The sequence below is a fragment of the Camellia sinensis genome, chromosome 3, assembly GCF_055761805.1.
Source record: "Camellia sinensis isolate YWXY chromosome 3, ASM5576180v1, whole genome shotgun sequence".
Lineage (NCBI taxonomy): Eukaryota > Viridiplantae > Streptophyta > Magnoliopsida > Ericales > Theaceae > Camellia > Camellia sinensis.
Genome location: NC_138963.1, coordinates 107,312,817 through 107,328,835, shown reverse-complemented (window position 1 = coordinate 107,328,835; position 16,019 = coordinate 107,312,817). Strand labels below are relative to the sequence as shown.

At 40.1% G+C, this 16,019-nt stretch overlaps 1 protein-coding gene across 1 annotated transcript in view; it reads left to right on the top strand.

The window, feature by feature from the left end:
- LOC145822718 (uncharacterized) overlaps nucleotides 1–16,019 on the top strand; it is a 37,784-nt gene extending 21,765 nt beyond the window's left edge. The window contains exon 2 of the transcript XR_014364394.1: nucleotides 15,313–16,019. The gene's annotated coding sequence lies outside the window, so the exon portion shown is untranslated. The remainder of the gene's footprint in view (nucleotides 1–15,312) is intronic.

The following is a 16,019-nucleotide window of genomic DNA, read 5'->3' as shown; positions in this document are numbered from 1 at the left end:
CTACAGCTAAAACCTAACTCCATCATGGATAATCCGGAGTGTCGGTGACTGGGGAATTGAGACACACTCCGTCACTCGGAGTACGAAATGTACCTCGTTTCCCGTGCCCAGGCTAACTCCTATTCCGAACCTGATGCAATATGCATGATATGCATGAAATGCAACTAAGATATAGTCCTAACATACAGAATGCTATGGAAATGAGATGCCTCGAAGTGCGTGCACACGGGCACGCAAACTGAGAAAATGACGGAATGCTGAAAATGAGATGCCTCGAAGTGCGTGCACACGGGCACGCGAACCGAGGCAATGATAAATGCGGTGAAAATGAGATGCTTCGAAGTGCGTGCACACGGGCACGCAAACCGAGGCGATGATAAATGCAATGAAAATGAGATGCCTCGAAGTGCGTGCACACAGGCACGCAAACCGAGGCGATGATAAATGATATGAAAATGAGATGCCTCGAAGTGCGTGCACACGGGCACGCAAACCGAGGCGGTGATAAATACGGTGAAAATGAGATGCTTCGAAGTGCGTGCACACGGGCACGCGAACCGAGGCGATGATAAATGCAATGAAAATGAGATGTCTCGAAGTGCGTGCACACAGGCACACAAACCGAGGCGATGATAAATGATATGAAAATGAGATGCCTCGAAGTGCGTGCACACGGGCACGCAAACCGAGGCAGTGATAAATGCGGTGAAAATGAGATACCTCGAAGTGCGTGCACACGGGCACGCAAACCGAGGCGGTGACAGATACAATGAAAATGAAATGCCTCGAAGTGCGTGCACACAGGCACGCGAACCGAGGCGATGATAAATGCAATGAAAATGAGATGCCTCGAAGTGCGTGCACACAGGCACGCAAACCGAGGCGATGATAAATGATATGAAAATGAGATGCCTCGAAGTGCGTGCACACGGGCACGCAAACCGAGGCAGTGATAAATGCGGTGAAAATGAGATGCCTCGAAGTGCGTGCACACGGGCATGCAAACCGAGGCAGTGACAGATACAATGAAAATGAGATGCCTCGAAGTGCGTGCACACGGGCACGCGAACCGAGGCGATGATAAATGATATGAAATGGCAAATGGGCTTATACCAACATGAGTGAGCCTCAGCCACACTCACATCGGATGCCGTTGGATAAAAATGGAGTGCCTCGAGATGCGTGCACACGGGCACGCAAACCGAGGCGGTGCTAAAATGACATGGAAATGACAAATGGGCTTATACCAACATGAGTGAGCCTCAGCCACACTCACATCGGATGCCGTCGGATAAAAATGGAGTGCCTCGAAATGCGTGCACACGGGCACGCAAACCGAGGTGATGCTAAAATGACATAGAAATGACAAATGGGCTTATACCAACATGAGTGAGCCTCAGCCACACTCACATCGGATGCCGTCGGATAAAAATGGAGTGCCTCGAAATGCGTGCACACGGGCACGCAAACCGAGGCGATGCTAAAATGACATGGAATTGACAAATGGGCTTATACCAACATGAGTGAGCCTCAGCCACACTCACATCGGATGCCGTCGGATAAAAATGGAGTGCCTCGAAATGCGTGCACACGGGCACGCAAACCGAGGCGATGCTAAAATGACATGGAAATGACAAATGGGCTTATACCAACATGAGTGAGCCTCAGCCACACTCACATCGGATGCCGTCGGATAAAAATGGAGTGCCTCGAAATGCGTGCACACGGGCACGCAAACCGAGGCGATGCTAAAATGCAATGCAATATGGAAAAAATGATGTGGAAGCATACTAACAGAATTTCAGCAACAAAATATGGGGAAAAACAGTCCCGAAATGTAGCGAAATGATACCAAATGCATGAAATTGTCCCGAAATGCAACATTAGGCACCCGAAATGGCCTATAGCCATGCCAAACATGCACAATATGGACATGCAATGCAAAGACAGAAGCTAGACAGTCCCAAAATATGCACTTTCACAGTTATAAACATGGCCAAACAGCAAGCATAGATAAGGGAAACATAGCATGCAAGAATAGGGGCCAAAAGAGAGGTAATGAAGCAAGTGGTATAAGCAAAACCCAAACTGAAAAAATTCCTTCTACAACACTGAAGATGGACCAAAAATATGAACATTTACAGTGTATGACAGTCTCAAAATCAGTATACAAATATGCTAAAAATGTGATGTAAAATGAAGCTCAAAAGGTGCTAAAACATGAAGTATACAAAATAATCACCAAACAGAAAAAAAATGTGAATGAAACATGAAGTATAGGCCAAAATAAGACCACTTTCAGTTCGGACCAAGGTCCAAAAACAGAAGCAAAGAGGGCTACTAATTTATGCAAAAATGGGACCAAATAGGGGATATAACTACAAGTGACATATGGAAACACCAAACAATGTTGAGCCCTTCTCCAATGTTGAAGAGGGGCTCAAAATATGCCTCATATCAGTTTACAACATGCTCGAAAATAAATTTCTCATGGGTCAAAAATAGCATGCAAAACTATGACATACAAGATGATCAATGAAGCAAGTGTATTATGGAGGGCTCAAACAGGGTTGAGCCCTTAATGAGAAGTGAAGATGAGCTCAAAATATGGCCCTTTTCAGTTAGGGCCGAAGCTTGAAACCAAAAAGAAATGAGGCTTAGAAATAGATCAAGGAAAAGGGTCAAAAGGATCAAAGTGTAACTTACCCTTGAAGATCCAAGCCTTTGTTGCTTCTTGGGTTGATTTGCAGCTTTTTTAGCCTTCAAGAATCCTCCCTTGCTGCTGGAAATGAGATGGTGGTGGTAGAGCTTGGTGGTGTAGAAGGAATGAAGGTTATGGACTTAGGGTTTTTTGAAGATTTGAAGAAGAAGACAATGGAGTTTAGGGTTTGTGCTTGGAGAGGAATTTTTCCAACCCTCAAGAAGAAGACCCTCAGCTGGTTATAAGGTCAAGAAAGGAGTGTAAAAGGGGGGTGAAATGGAGAGCATAACTCTCTCCCAAAATATCCCCCGGATACAGAAAATATCTGGGGGATATTGCCCCACAGCTGGAAAGGGTACAGTGAGAAGAACACGGCCGGCCTCTCACTTTGGCTGGAGGTGGCCGGCCGGCCACACCCCCTAGCCGGCCGGCTAGGGGTCAAAAGGGTCAACAAGCTTTTCTGGCCGGCCAGGTATTGGGGAGGTAGCCCTATGTGTGTACAACACAACCATGTAATTGAAATTCCAAGAAAGTGGGCCCAAGGGGTTCAACAATGGCTCGGAAAGAGGGGGTCAAAAGGGTCAAGTTGACTTACTGGCCGGCCATGAACTTTTAGTGGCCTCCCAGGTGTGTACATCACAGATATGTGGTTCAAAGTTCAAGAAAAAAGGTCCAAGGGGTTCAACATTAGCCCGGAAGAAAGGGGTCAAAAGGGTCAGGTGACCTTAATGGCCGGCCACCAACTTTTAGTGGCCTCCCAGATGTGTAGATCACAGATATGTGGTTCAAAGTTGGCAACACTAGCTCTAAGGTATTCAACATTAGCCCGGAAGTGCGAAAAACGGGCGCCGGGAGGCTCCGGAAGAGAAATAATTGGTTGCTACAACAATTGCTGGCCTCCCACCCTTCAGTGACCTTCCCTGTGATAAAACAGAGGTACCTGCCAAAAATGAACGAAAACCGTTGCAAAACGAATGTTCCGGAGCCAAAACACGCAGTTCGGGGTCCCGGAAATGGGCTGTTAAGCACCGAAAATGGTATTCGACCTCGAAGTGGGTTTCTCAGCCCCCAGTGTCCCTCAAAATGGATGAAATAAGATGTATGCCAAAAATCAGAGCAATAGGAGATGGTTAAGCGGTCCCGAACCGAGGCACACGGCCTGACGGCTCCGAAAACCGGGAACCGGACTCCGAAATGGGCAAAATGGCCTACGGCCACCAAACGTAGCCTACGGACATTGAGAGATGGTCTACGAGACCTCTCCCTCCCTTCAGGAAAAGAAACAGAGAAAACCGAGTCTGGTTCGCAAACCGAGACAAGGCACAGAAAAGGGTTCGGAAGTCCGGAGGCAGGGCTTACGGCCGCGACTCTGAAACTTCTGAACGAGCACATTATGCAACATCACCAAGCGCTCAATCGGTGACGTTTGAGTCTTAAGGTCGGTCAAAAATGGGGTGTCTACACACCCCTTACTCTAAAAAAGTTCGCATCCAAGCCCGCCATGAACTGAATAATAGCCTCAACTAAGAGGCTATCAGCTGTCCATATAGACTCTTGGGGTGGCATGTAAATGACCGGATCAAGTGAGCCTACAATCTAGCGTACAAACCGCTTGCTTAAAAACCAGGCCCGACAGACTAGGCCCTCCAGCAAAATCTAGAAACGAGAGGTGGCCCAGGCCCCCGCATACTAGTCCCTCATACCAGCCGGCATAATCCCCCAGGGCTGCCATGTGATCTGTAAGCAGAGAATGTACAGATTGTTAGTTGCTGACAGTTGCCAAAGTATGCATCAGAACAGTAGTGAAGCAAAAATGACTATGAATTTTAGGTTACCTCGGTGGCAGCCACTGTGTCAAAGTATTGGCAGAAAAATATGAAGGTCGTATCATCATGGCTCCAGCTCCGGCACTGGCACCGACCGTCGTACCATCGCGAGTAAGGGGCAACAGGGGGATCTCATCTAATGGCTCTGGTGCAAGGGCCAGAAAATATACACAAACCCATAACTGCAAAAAAAAGGTAGTAGTGTTAGCAACAGAGTCAATAGATATAGAAAGTGCAACAGATACAAAGAGTGTACAGTGCCAAGAGATATAGAAAGTGCAACAGATACAGAGAGCGTATAGTGTCAACTGATATAGAAAGTGCGAAGTAGAAAGCACAAGTGTCGAGCAGATATAAAGCAGAAAATGTTAAGTAGAAGGCATAAGTGCAAAGTAGAAAGTGGAGTATGTACCTCCTAGGCTCGCCAGTAGCCTCCGACTCGCTCTCCCCTCATGCGGGAAATGGAACTCATGTAACTATAAAGTGTGGCAAGGCCAGCTCCACCCCAGTCATAGAATCGGAACCGGGGCAAGGTCACTAAGGCGCTCAGTAAATACAATCCTACGGTGTTCTACCTGTTCGTAAACAAGGTGGTACCGAGGAGGAACATCAGGAAGCCCCGTGCGTACTGTTCTATCTCCTCCAGGGTCACGGGCTTGCTTCTGCGAAAATGCTCAGAAAACTAGCTATACCGCACCACCGCTGGTCTGGATACAGGTGGGCGCGCTCCAAGTAGGAAGATCCAAGATGCCTCACACTCATCCATGTCCGTGTCGAAGGGGATTGGATCACCTCCTACTCCTAAGCTTGTCAGCGTGGAGAAGTCGTAGGGAGTCATCGTCATCTCTCCAGCGGAAGAGAAGTGGAAAGAATCGGTGGTGTCCTACTACCTCTCCACCAACGCTCCGAGAAGGGGCCGGCTCGTTATAAGGCATGAAAGTCTGGAGTAGAAAAGGCCAAAGCCAGCCTCGTCGACAATATCACGGACCCCTGCGAGGAGCTCATAGTATTAGTCCCTGGCCGTCGCCGCTCCATACCCTCTATAGGCACGAGAGTCTCCCTGTGACAAAGAAGAATGAATCAGATGAAGGACAGTGATAAATGAACATTCAGAATAAAGGCAATGCAAGAAATGTAATTCAAGAGAAGGTAGAAATACATGAAAATAGAGTTTTTACCTCTGTGGTGCCGTAAGAAAGATGGGAGTCTAGCTCCCTCAGCAGAAGGTCCTCTGGCATGCTACGTGCAAAGTTGCTGAAATGCCTGATGCCTCAGGGCAGTAACATATGTGTGTGGGGATGATATGTCTCTGGATCGAAGGGCTGAATCCCCAGTGGTAATGGCTCGAGCTCGAGTCTCAGAGCGAACTCTACTTCCAGGTCAGCTGCAATACCTTTCGCTGTTAGCTCCTCAACCTCAACAATAGGTGATGGTGGAGGTGGAACCTCGAGTGGAGCGCCATCGTGTGGAATATCGTTTGCCATCTAGAAAAGTAGGTGAAAAGTGGGTGAAAAATGAAGAAAAATAGAGAAAAGAGGAAAAACTTGAAAAAGTCAACCCTAGGAGAGAGAGACGATGGGAGAAAAAGTTAAAACCCAAGAAAGTTCACAAAACCCGAGAGAAACTCAAGGGGAACAAGCCTAAAGTGGTGAAAATGCAGGAAAAAGTGACAAAATCAAATTATGTTCGGTTCAAAACGTAGAGAATCAAGAGGGTTTTACGAAAAAAGTTTGCGTGAGGTGTTAGAAAATGCATATAAAGCGCAAATCTAGAGAGGAAGCACCTAGAGAGAGAGAGGGAGGATTTTCGGACAAGGGTGTGAGGAAACGAAGTATGGAAGTGTATATTTAAAGACCCATGCATGAAAGGTCGAAACTGCCTCGAGGAAAGCACGGGTGGCTGGCAAGCTTTATTGGTGACTAATAAGTGGCCGGTAGCCTTCCCAGGTGGCCAGTGGTCTTCATTTGTGGCCTAGTACTGTTTTGTGCTCCTGTTTTCCCGCGTAGTGTATGGAAGGTTCTTGTTTTGGATTCAGATGGCTGTGTTCTGGTGTGTGAATATGTCCCACTTACCAAGATGAATGCGGTGTATCCTTTTTTGAGCATGTTGCAACATCTTCGAGAGGTAAGTCAGAGGTTGTCACTGAATATTATTTTTGCTCGTTCTGTCAAATTATGTATTTGTTCTCTTCTGTTGCATCGAATATGCGTTTTCACATACACTTGTGTTGCACGCATGCCCTACATCGTTCGTGATTCATGCATTGAGTATGCGTATTGAGTATGCTTTCAACATCGTACATCTATTGTTTATCTTGCATGGAACATGCATTATCATTATGTTGAGTTGTCATCATGCTCACTTTGTGTATCTATCGCATTTGTTCACTTCATACCTTGTTTTATTATCTCCGTGGGTTCCGTTTTCCGACGCCGAAACCTTCCCAGGGGAGAAATAATCTTGTTTAAGTTCTGACTGCTTGATTGTTCCTTTGTTGACTTGTTTAAATCGGTTAAAAATAGCAGGTGCGCCTGTTTTTTCACACCACCTTTCCTTCTCTTGTGTGCAACGCGTTAGGATTGTTCAAATTAGTTAAAAACAGCAGATGCGCCTGTTTGTTCACACCACCCCTCCTTCTCTCGTGTGCGACATGTTAGGATTGTTCAAATCGGTTAAAAACAATAGGTGCACCTGTTTGTTCACACCACCTCTCCTTATCTCGCGTGCAATGCGTTAGGATTGTTCAAATCGGTTAAAAACAGCAGGTGTGCCTGTTTGCTCACACCACCCCTCCTCCTCTCATGTGCGACGCATTAGGATTGTTCAAATTAGTTAAAAATAGCAGGTGCACCTGTTTGTTCACACCACTTTTCCTCCTCTCGCGTGCGACGTGTTAGGACTGTTCAAATCGATTAAAAATAGCAGGTGCCCCTGTTTGTTCACACCAAATTTCCTCATCTCGTGTGCAACGTTTTAGGATTGTTCAAATCGGTTAAAAATAGCAGGTGCGCCTGTTTGTTCACGCCACCTTCCCTCCTCTCGCGTGGAACGCGTTGTGATTGTTTGAATTGATTAAAAACAACAGGTGCGCCTATTTGTTCACACCACTCCTCCTCCTCTCACGTGTGACGCGTTAGGACTATTTTCCTTGGTTAAAAACATCGGGTGTTCCCTGGTGTTCACACCACTCTTTCTCCTCTCGCTTGTGACGCATTAGGATTGTTTTCCTTTGTTAAAAACATCAGGTGTTCCTGGTGTTCACACTACCTTTTCCTCCTCTCGCGTGAGACGCGTTGGGATTGTTTTCATTCGGTGCGCCTGGAGTACCATCTTTTCACCCTCTCTACGCAAGGCGCAATTTGGGTTTAGAACCTTTTTTGTTCTCCCTATATGAGACATTGCTTGGCTTATATTTTCTTATATCCCTTCTATGTGTGACGTAGTTTGGTTTGCACTTTTGTTGTCTCGATTGCATGAGACGTGTTGATTTATTCGCGTCTTTCCGTATGGGACATGGCTTGATTCGTTTTGCTTTAATTTATGTTGCATTGTTTTGTTTCATTGCATGATTATAAGATTTTTTCCTGCATGTGATTTACTTCTTGCCCCTGAGCTATACTAGTTTGATTCCTTGCAAAGGGATACGTAGACAGCTTACGAGCGCAACCATTTACTTTATGTCTTGTTTGTTTTGCCCAAGTCTTACGACCTCGTCAAAATGGATCGTATTTGGGCTTTGACATTCACTCACGTTATTTCATGACTTCGAGTTCTGCCAAAGAGGGGCAACTATAGATATCCCATTTTTGACCACCCTTACGACTTGGGCACCATCATTTGCACACCCAATGATGAATATATATGTTTGTCAAGTGCTTGAAAGTCCTCAGTGGAATACCATAGCTCTGAGCCTCAAAACCCTGCAAACCTTGTGCTTTGTTTTTGCACCAAAACCCCAACCTTTCAAACCTGAAAAGCCTGGGACCTGCAGTCCCATTTTTGTGGGCTGCCGACCACCCTTGTGTCTTGTCGGCCACAAGTGTGTTTTGTAGATATTTTCTGTCAGTTGTGCCAACTGTTTGCACAGATGTTTGCATCTACCTATATGTGTATAGATGGATGTTTCTGAGGGAGTGATATGTTTTTCTATAAATAGAAGACCTCCCCTTCTATTTTTGAGGTTTAAAAAAATTAGAGCAAAATTAATTTTCTCTCTTTCTTGAAATTTCTTGAGCTTTTACTTATACACTCTTAACCAAACCTTGCCATCTTTGAGCTAAGGTACTTTGAGTCTACTTTGAGCTCTTGAGGGTGTGTATGTGTTGAATTGTTGCTTAAAATTATTCTTCTCTTCAACAGGTATAAGGCTTAGCTTGTTTCAATGTTTTAGTTGCTTCTTTTCATACTATTTTCCTATTGTTTTTGGGCTGTATAAACTTTATATTTTTGGGCTAAAACTTGTGGTGTAAGGCCTTAAAGGGTGGAGGGGCGGTTCATCTTTCTTTTCACATTGCTTCTCTAGCCTTTACCCTTGTGTTTCCCACTTTTACAATATCTTTTTTTGAGATTTTAAATACTGAATTTCAGAGTTATTTCAGTGGCTAAAAATATGTTTTGAAGTCCAAAATTGGAGGGGTTAGTGTCCCCTCCTTGTGTCTTGTTCACTAACTTACATAGCTCCATGTTGTAGCTTACTATTTTAGCTTTTTTTGTTTTAATTTCAGCACTTCTTTTGCATGTTTTAAGACTGTTTTAGGTGTTCATTACATTTATGCTTTGTTTTGCATGCTTGTAGTTTAGTTGTCCTCATAGGTTTGGTGTTTTAGGCCTTAGCCACCAACCTATTTAAGTTAATAGCATTTATTTCTTACTTTTCTTACTTGTGATCACCTCTAATCATCTCTGCAACATTCCTCATTTCATTGCTTTTTTATTTTCTTTGAGAGTTGTTTCAAACCGATTGTTCTTGCAAGCTTGAGATAGAGGTTATCGTGCGTAATGGTTTAATCCCTTTCAGGGGCTCATTATCAATGGCATGACGTCTCTCTCATGCCTTAAACTAGCCCTGGTATGACACTTCCCTCCTTTAGAGGACTTAATCTTCACTTTTGGACTTAATGAATTAAAGAATGGAAAGGTAATCAAAATGGAATAATAAAACTTGGACTAAAATGGTGCAAGATAATAACTTGGTTTGGGATCAATCAAACGTTAATTAAACCCTTGAGTCTTGAGTCGTTTCACACTCATTAGTGATGAAAACGGTTCAAGAGTCATTATCAACCATTTCCCTTGATCATTTATGACAGGGAGAAGGTTTGAGAGTCCTTATTTAAGCATTTATTAAAAGTGTACCCTTTGGTTCATAGGCTGTCATGCAATGAAATTGCTTGGATTGATGGCTTGCGAATCAAGTTTACTACTCCTTTGAGCTGTCTGATGATAAGGAGGGGTAAAACGTACAAACATCCCTTGAAAATACCCTATTTTTGCTCTGTTTGTCCTATGTTGCCGCAGGAAGGACGAGACTCCAGTGGCCGGCTGGCTACTTTTTCTGGCCGGCAGGCCATCTTTTTGTAGATAGCAGGTTACCTTTGTGGCTGGCCGGCCACCACTTTTGGCTTGCCGTCCACCTTTGCAAAACCAAGCAGTGTACTTTTCTAGCAAAACAGAGCTAATTCTGAGATAAAAAAACATTGAAAATGTTCTACTGTGCAACAGAGGCATCTAGTAGCAGGACAGTAGCCTTTTTTGGGTGGAAATCCATGCATGCATGAGCATTCCTCGTTTCCCAAGGCGGAGTAATTAGAATAGCTAGCTTAGCACTTCTTTCATGTTGTATTCATGTAATTAATTAGTTCGTTTTGATTTGTAACTAATTAATTAGTTAGTTCAATTAGTTAGTTAATTTGTTGTAATAATTAATTAGCTAGTTTAGTTGATTATTTCATTCGGTTTGTAATTCATAATAATTAGCTTAGCTAGTTCGTTTATTCGGATCCTCCTGCGTGAGGGCGCAAATGTTGTAATAACGTATATGTCTTCCAACCCCACGTCTCTCTCTTTTTATTTACCTGCTTATGATGGTTAGTTTAGAAACATCACGTTTCGTTTAGCATCTCTCATACCTTGCGTCCATTGTCTTGCATGCACCGAGGCTCAGCGCATCATTTTAACTTGCATTGTTAGTTAATCATTCTTTGAATACATGCTTAGACCGCATGCTATCAAATTAATTTATATGCCATGTTAGTTGCCGAGCCTAGTAATTGCATATTGTATGTGTTACATTAGTCATATTGCATAATTAGGATCATGTATTATTCTAACTTGTCATTTTTTTGGGGGCTTGGAGTACTAGGTGATCTTTTATTCGCTTTAGCATAACTGCATGAGTGTGATTGTTGTCATGTCTAGCATGTTCACCATAAGGCTAAATGCTTAAGTGATAAACTGTTTGAAATGCTTGTGGATGAAGGCTAAATTGCTTGAATTGGAATAAATTGAGTATTGTTTTTTATGAGATCATTTTTTCAAGTAGTACATATCTGAAATAATTTTCAAAGCAAATATGAATCAAATGTTTTAATTTTTACAAATTAATCTATACTTATGTGCGCATCATGTAGTAAAATTAGACTAACAATCGGAACAAGAACGTATAATACAAATAAGATTCACATCATGATTAGTAGATGCCGATCTTTGATCCGGCGAGTGGGGTGTTCAATTCACGATCTTCCCCTCTCGTACCTAAGTTCCCGAGCCGAGACAACTTGGGCGATTCCGGACTAATGGCCTTTGGCATGAGTCTTGAATTTTCTAAATTTCTCAAAAAATTTTACGTGGCGACTCTGAAATCTAGTAAAGCAGTCATTGCATTTGTGAAATCAGATTCAGAACCACAGGTAGAGTCCGAACTGTAAGGCTTCTTATCTTCCGAAAAGAGCACGAAAAGTCGAGCTAAAATTAGTTGTTCAACTTTTTTACTACTTTTTGGGCAAAACAACCCAGCCAATCTGTTGTCATCCCTCAAACATGGATGCTTCTTACAATTTAATAATTTTCTTTTGAGTACAAAATATAAATTAACAGTTTTCAAAAATATTAAATTTAATATACAATTTTTGTTAAATTAATTAGTTGTTCAACTTGTTTCCGACTTTTTGCGCAAGACAACCCAGAAATCTGCAGTTATCCCTCAAACTTGGATGCTTTTACCCTCTCTTTTTTTTTAGGTGTTTTCAAAATCTGTTGTGCAGTTATATCACTTTGCTCGGTTCCATTTTTCTAAAATTACTTTTTAGAAAATTTTACTTTCTTATTTTTTATATTTTTTTGTTTTTACTGAATTTTTTAAAATATTTTAAGTAAATTTTTTTTTTTTTTACTTTTTAGACATACCTAACATAAATATACTTAAAAAGTAAAAAATTTGTGAAAAAAACCTTTTAAAAATTCACTAAATACCAAAAATACAAAACAATACGAGAATTTAGTACATTTTTGTATTTTTATGTATTTATTAATTTTTTTAAATACTTTTTCACAAATTTTTTACTTTCTAGATACATTTAAGTAAGGTGCATCTAAAAAAGTAAAAAAAAAATGTTTAAAATTTTAAAAATATTCACTAAAAACAAAAAAACATGAAAATCAAAAAACTCAGTTTTCAAAAAACTTAATAAAAAAAACTCAAACCAAACACTAATTTTTTTAAAAAAAAATTTGTTCTTCAAACAGATTTGCCTTTTACAATTTAATAATTTTCTTATGAGTACAAAATATAAATTAATAGTTTGAAAAAATATTAAAATCAATATACATTTTTTATGAAATTAATTTGTTGTTCAAGTTTTTTTCCACTTTTTCGGCAAAACCCAGAGAATCTGTTGTTATCCCTCAAACATGGATGCTTCTGCCATGGTTTTTTTTTTTTCATAATCTGTTGAGTATTTATACTTTTTTTTTTTTTTTTTGAAAATCTGTTCTTCAAACAGATTTTGCTTCTTGTTATTTAATAATTTTCTTATCAGTACACAATAAATGAATAGTTTTAAAAAAATATTAAAATTAATATACATTTTTGGTTAAATTAATTTGTTGTTGAAGTTTTTTCCCACTTTTTTTTTTTTTTTTTGACAATCTGTTTGTAATTAACAAATATTAAGAAAATATTTTCACATGTATCTTAATTATATTAAGATACAGTAATAAATTTGTTAATATTTATAGAAATTATTAAACACAGTCATTAATAAATATAGAAATTATTAAGAAAATGTTTACAAAACTACTATTTATATATAAAATGAGGATTTAAGTTATTCAAGCTTACTCCCTAAGTCAATATGGGGAGAGTCTGTTAATTGTGAGAGTCTAAATTTCTTTTGTTTACTGACTGCTACGTTGGCTTCATAGTTGGTTATGAATGCCAAGATTGCATGTCACCTGTGATTATTTGCTGTTGTGATTTTGTTTATGTAACGACTGTACTAGAATTTTTTGCATAACCTTGAATGAACACCTTTTGAGTTTCCAGCTAAATTGCATAAAATGGTATCATATCAATGAATTCTATTACGAGGTACATATCTGTATAACTCAATTTTTTTTCCTTTTACATATTTGCTTTTCTACAATTGTTACTTGTATGATTTGAATTGTACTAAGCAACGCCAACACCTTGCTGGGAACAAGTTCAAAGGGACCCTAAACCGTCCCATGTTCCGTCATTAATAAATCTGTATACATTAGTAAGTAAGTGTTCATTTTTAAAAAATAAATACTTACAATTTAATAACTAATTCATTACACTTGATGGCTAATGTTGATTTCATTTATGTAACCCTGAAATCCTTAATACCCACTGAATTGTCTGATGTATGTAATGGTAAACATGTGCATTTCACTGAAATGTTTTCGTGATAAATGTATTGTTATTTTTGGACTACTGCATTGTTATGAAGATGTGAAATGGATGACTTCTTCTAAGTATGTGGAGCCACGGTTTGGAGAAGTATGCAAATTGTAACCAGAAAGTTTATGCACTGTGTCATCTTATAAGTTGTAACACAATTCTTAGAAGTCGCAACTAATGGATTAAGTTCTAATCTTCTTAGGCTTAATAGGCTCTTGGCTATTGCCATTATATAATTGAAATTATTTATAAGAGTAAAACATGCATCGTTTCCACGAGTATTTCTACGAACAACATGGTGAATTTGTATACAAGTTTTCATATCATTGTTGCCCTTTTTCTCTCCAGCGTTGTACCATGTTCCGAAATAGCGGATGGCTTTCTCTATGTCCACTATCACATCAACATGGCCATGGCAAATTTGTGCTTGTGGCTATAGCCATTATTTTGTGAAGGTATCTGGATCTCAAAAAAATCCTGGTCGTACATATTATGTTTGCCTCCGGTCCATGATGAGTATTAACAAATGATTATTTCTCACTCCATATGTTTGAAAATTGTAATTCCATAATTAATCAGTGTTACGTTTCTTACTCATCAGCAATGTGTTAATAAGATTGGTTGGTGTAACGAATTAGGGAGACAGAGCCCTGGCCATGACTCATCCAGAAGCGAAGTCTTGCAGTTACGGTTGATTTCGTGCAAATTGTTAGTACTTTGCGTGTAATGAAAAAAGTTATTTGTGTGTTGTTCATCATGGTTATCATATTATTATTGCATATGTAAACTTTGTTACTAAAGTGCGTACTTATGAACCTTGTATGAAAGATGTTTGTTTAAAAAGTACATAGATTGTCATCGCGTCATGTAAACACTACCTGTTGTTACTAATTATCATAGTAGTGTTGTTACATGTTGTTTCAATTTTCTTTTGCATAACGTATTCATTTGGAGTTGATTGTCAAAATTTATTCGTCTAATGCCTACTAATGTATAAAATACCTGCTCTCACAGTAGTCGAATGACAGCAATACGTTCGTCCCCTGGTATACCGTCTAAAAATAAAGAGGTTGGACAATCAGGCATAAAAGGATTTGTTGATGATTTGAAACATGCACATAAAGCAACATGGGACAGGGCATCCACAGAAATCTTCTTAAAGTGTGTAAGGGACAAAACTTTAGCGGGACGTAGAGTAGGTACAACCATCACCGTAGTAGGGTATAGGGAAATTGCACTGAAATTCGCTAAGTGCATTGGTAGGCGTCATGAAATGAAACAGATCAAGAACAAGTACCTTAGTTTAAAAAATGAATGACAGGCTTGGAACAAATTGATGGATAGTAGTAAGGGGTGTCACCGGTATTAGGTTTGACACGGCAACCGGGTTGTTCACAATGTCAGAAGAGTGGTGGAAAAAGCTGAAATCAGTATGTAACAAGTTAAATTTAGGGGTTGTTTGGGGTGTCCTAAATAAGTGTACTTTTTGTCTTTTTGGACTAAAAAATTGAGGAAAAAAATATGGATGTTTGGGTTAACTTTTTGACTTTTTATGAAAAAATGTGTATTAAAAAATTGTATAAATTAGTGTGTAGAGGAAAATTAGGATTAGGAGTTGTGCAGCTGTAATGTTTGACTTTTAGTGAATAGTGATAACTTTTTAACTTTTTGAGTAAATTTTTTGACTTTTTAGCTTTTTTGAGAGTTGCCAAACTTGGCCTTAATTATACATAATAAATTAATTTACTTTCACTAAAACATTTAATTGTTATTAAATTGTTAATTGATTCTTTATTGTTATTAATGTCATTATTTTTTTTTTTTGTTGGTTTTTTTTTTTTTTTTTTTTCATTTTTCGTTTGCAGACAAACAAGATAGCCTACAAATTCAAGACCAAACCATTGGCGCATAAAGATTTGATGTGTGAAGTCTTCACAGGTGCAATTGCGACTAGGAAACATCATTGGACCCCCAATGAGAAGGTTGCAGATGTTGGCAATAGTGAATCCGATTTAGTTGACTCTCCTAAGTTGCGGCCATTTACTAAGCCTTACAGACTGATGTTTGACTCACCTCTAAACTCCCCATCGTCCACATTGATGAAGCAGACCGGGGGGCAAAGAGGAAGAAAGGGGATAATATAAGTGGAAAGTCAAAAAAAATCTCGAGTGGAGCATTAGTGCTTGTGGACATTTTCAACCATCTGTCTGAGGTGTTTGGTCACAAAAGCATCTCACGGTGAGGCACTAACTGGTGCATCTCAAAAGTATGGCATTGAGTCATGTGTGCAGAGGATTGTGGCTATACCCGACTTTATTAGTACCCTTGTATTTCATTTTGCTTGCATTACGTTAGAGAAGGTGTATTACCGGGAGATACTGATGTGCATGCTTGATGATGAGAATGTGATCAGGTGGCTTGCAGCATTGAATGCTTCAAAAGGACTATGACTCCTTGGATTTGTTGTGTTAGGGGAAAATGGGATGCCAACTATTTTGCTTAGTATGGTTTTTATGGACTAGTTGTGTTGTTATGTTTTTTTTTATATATATATTTTATTTCAACTTCACTA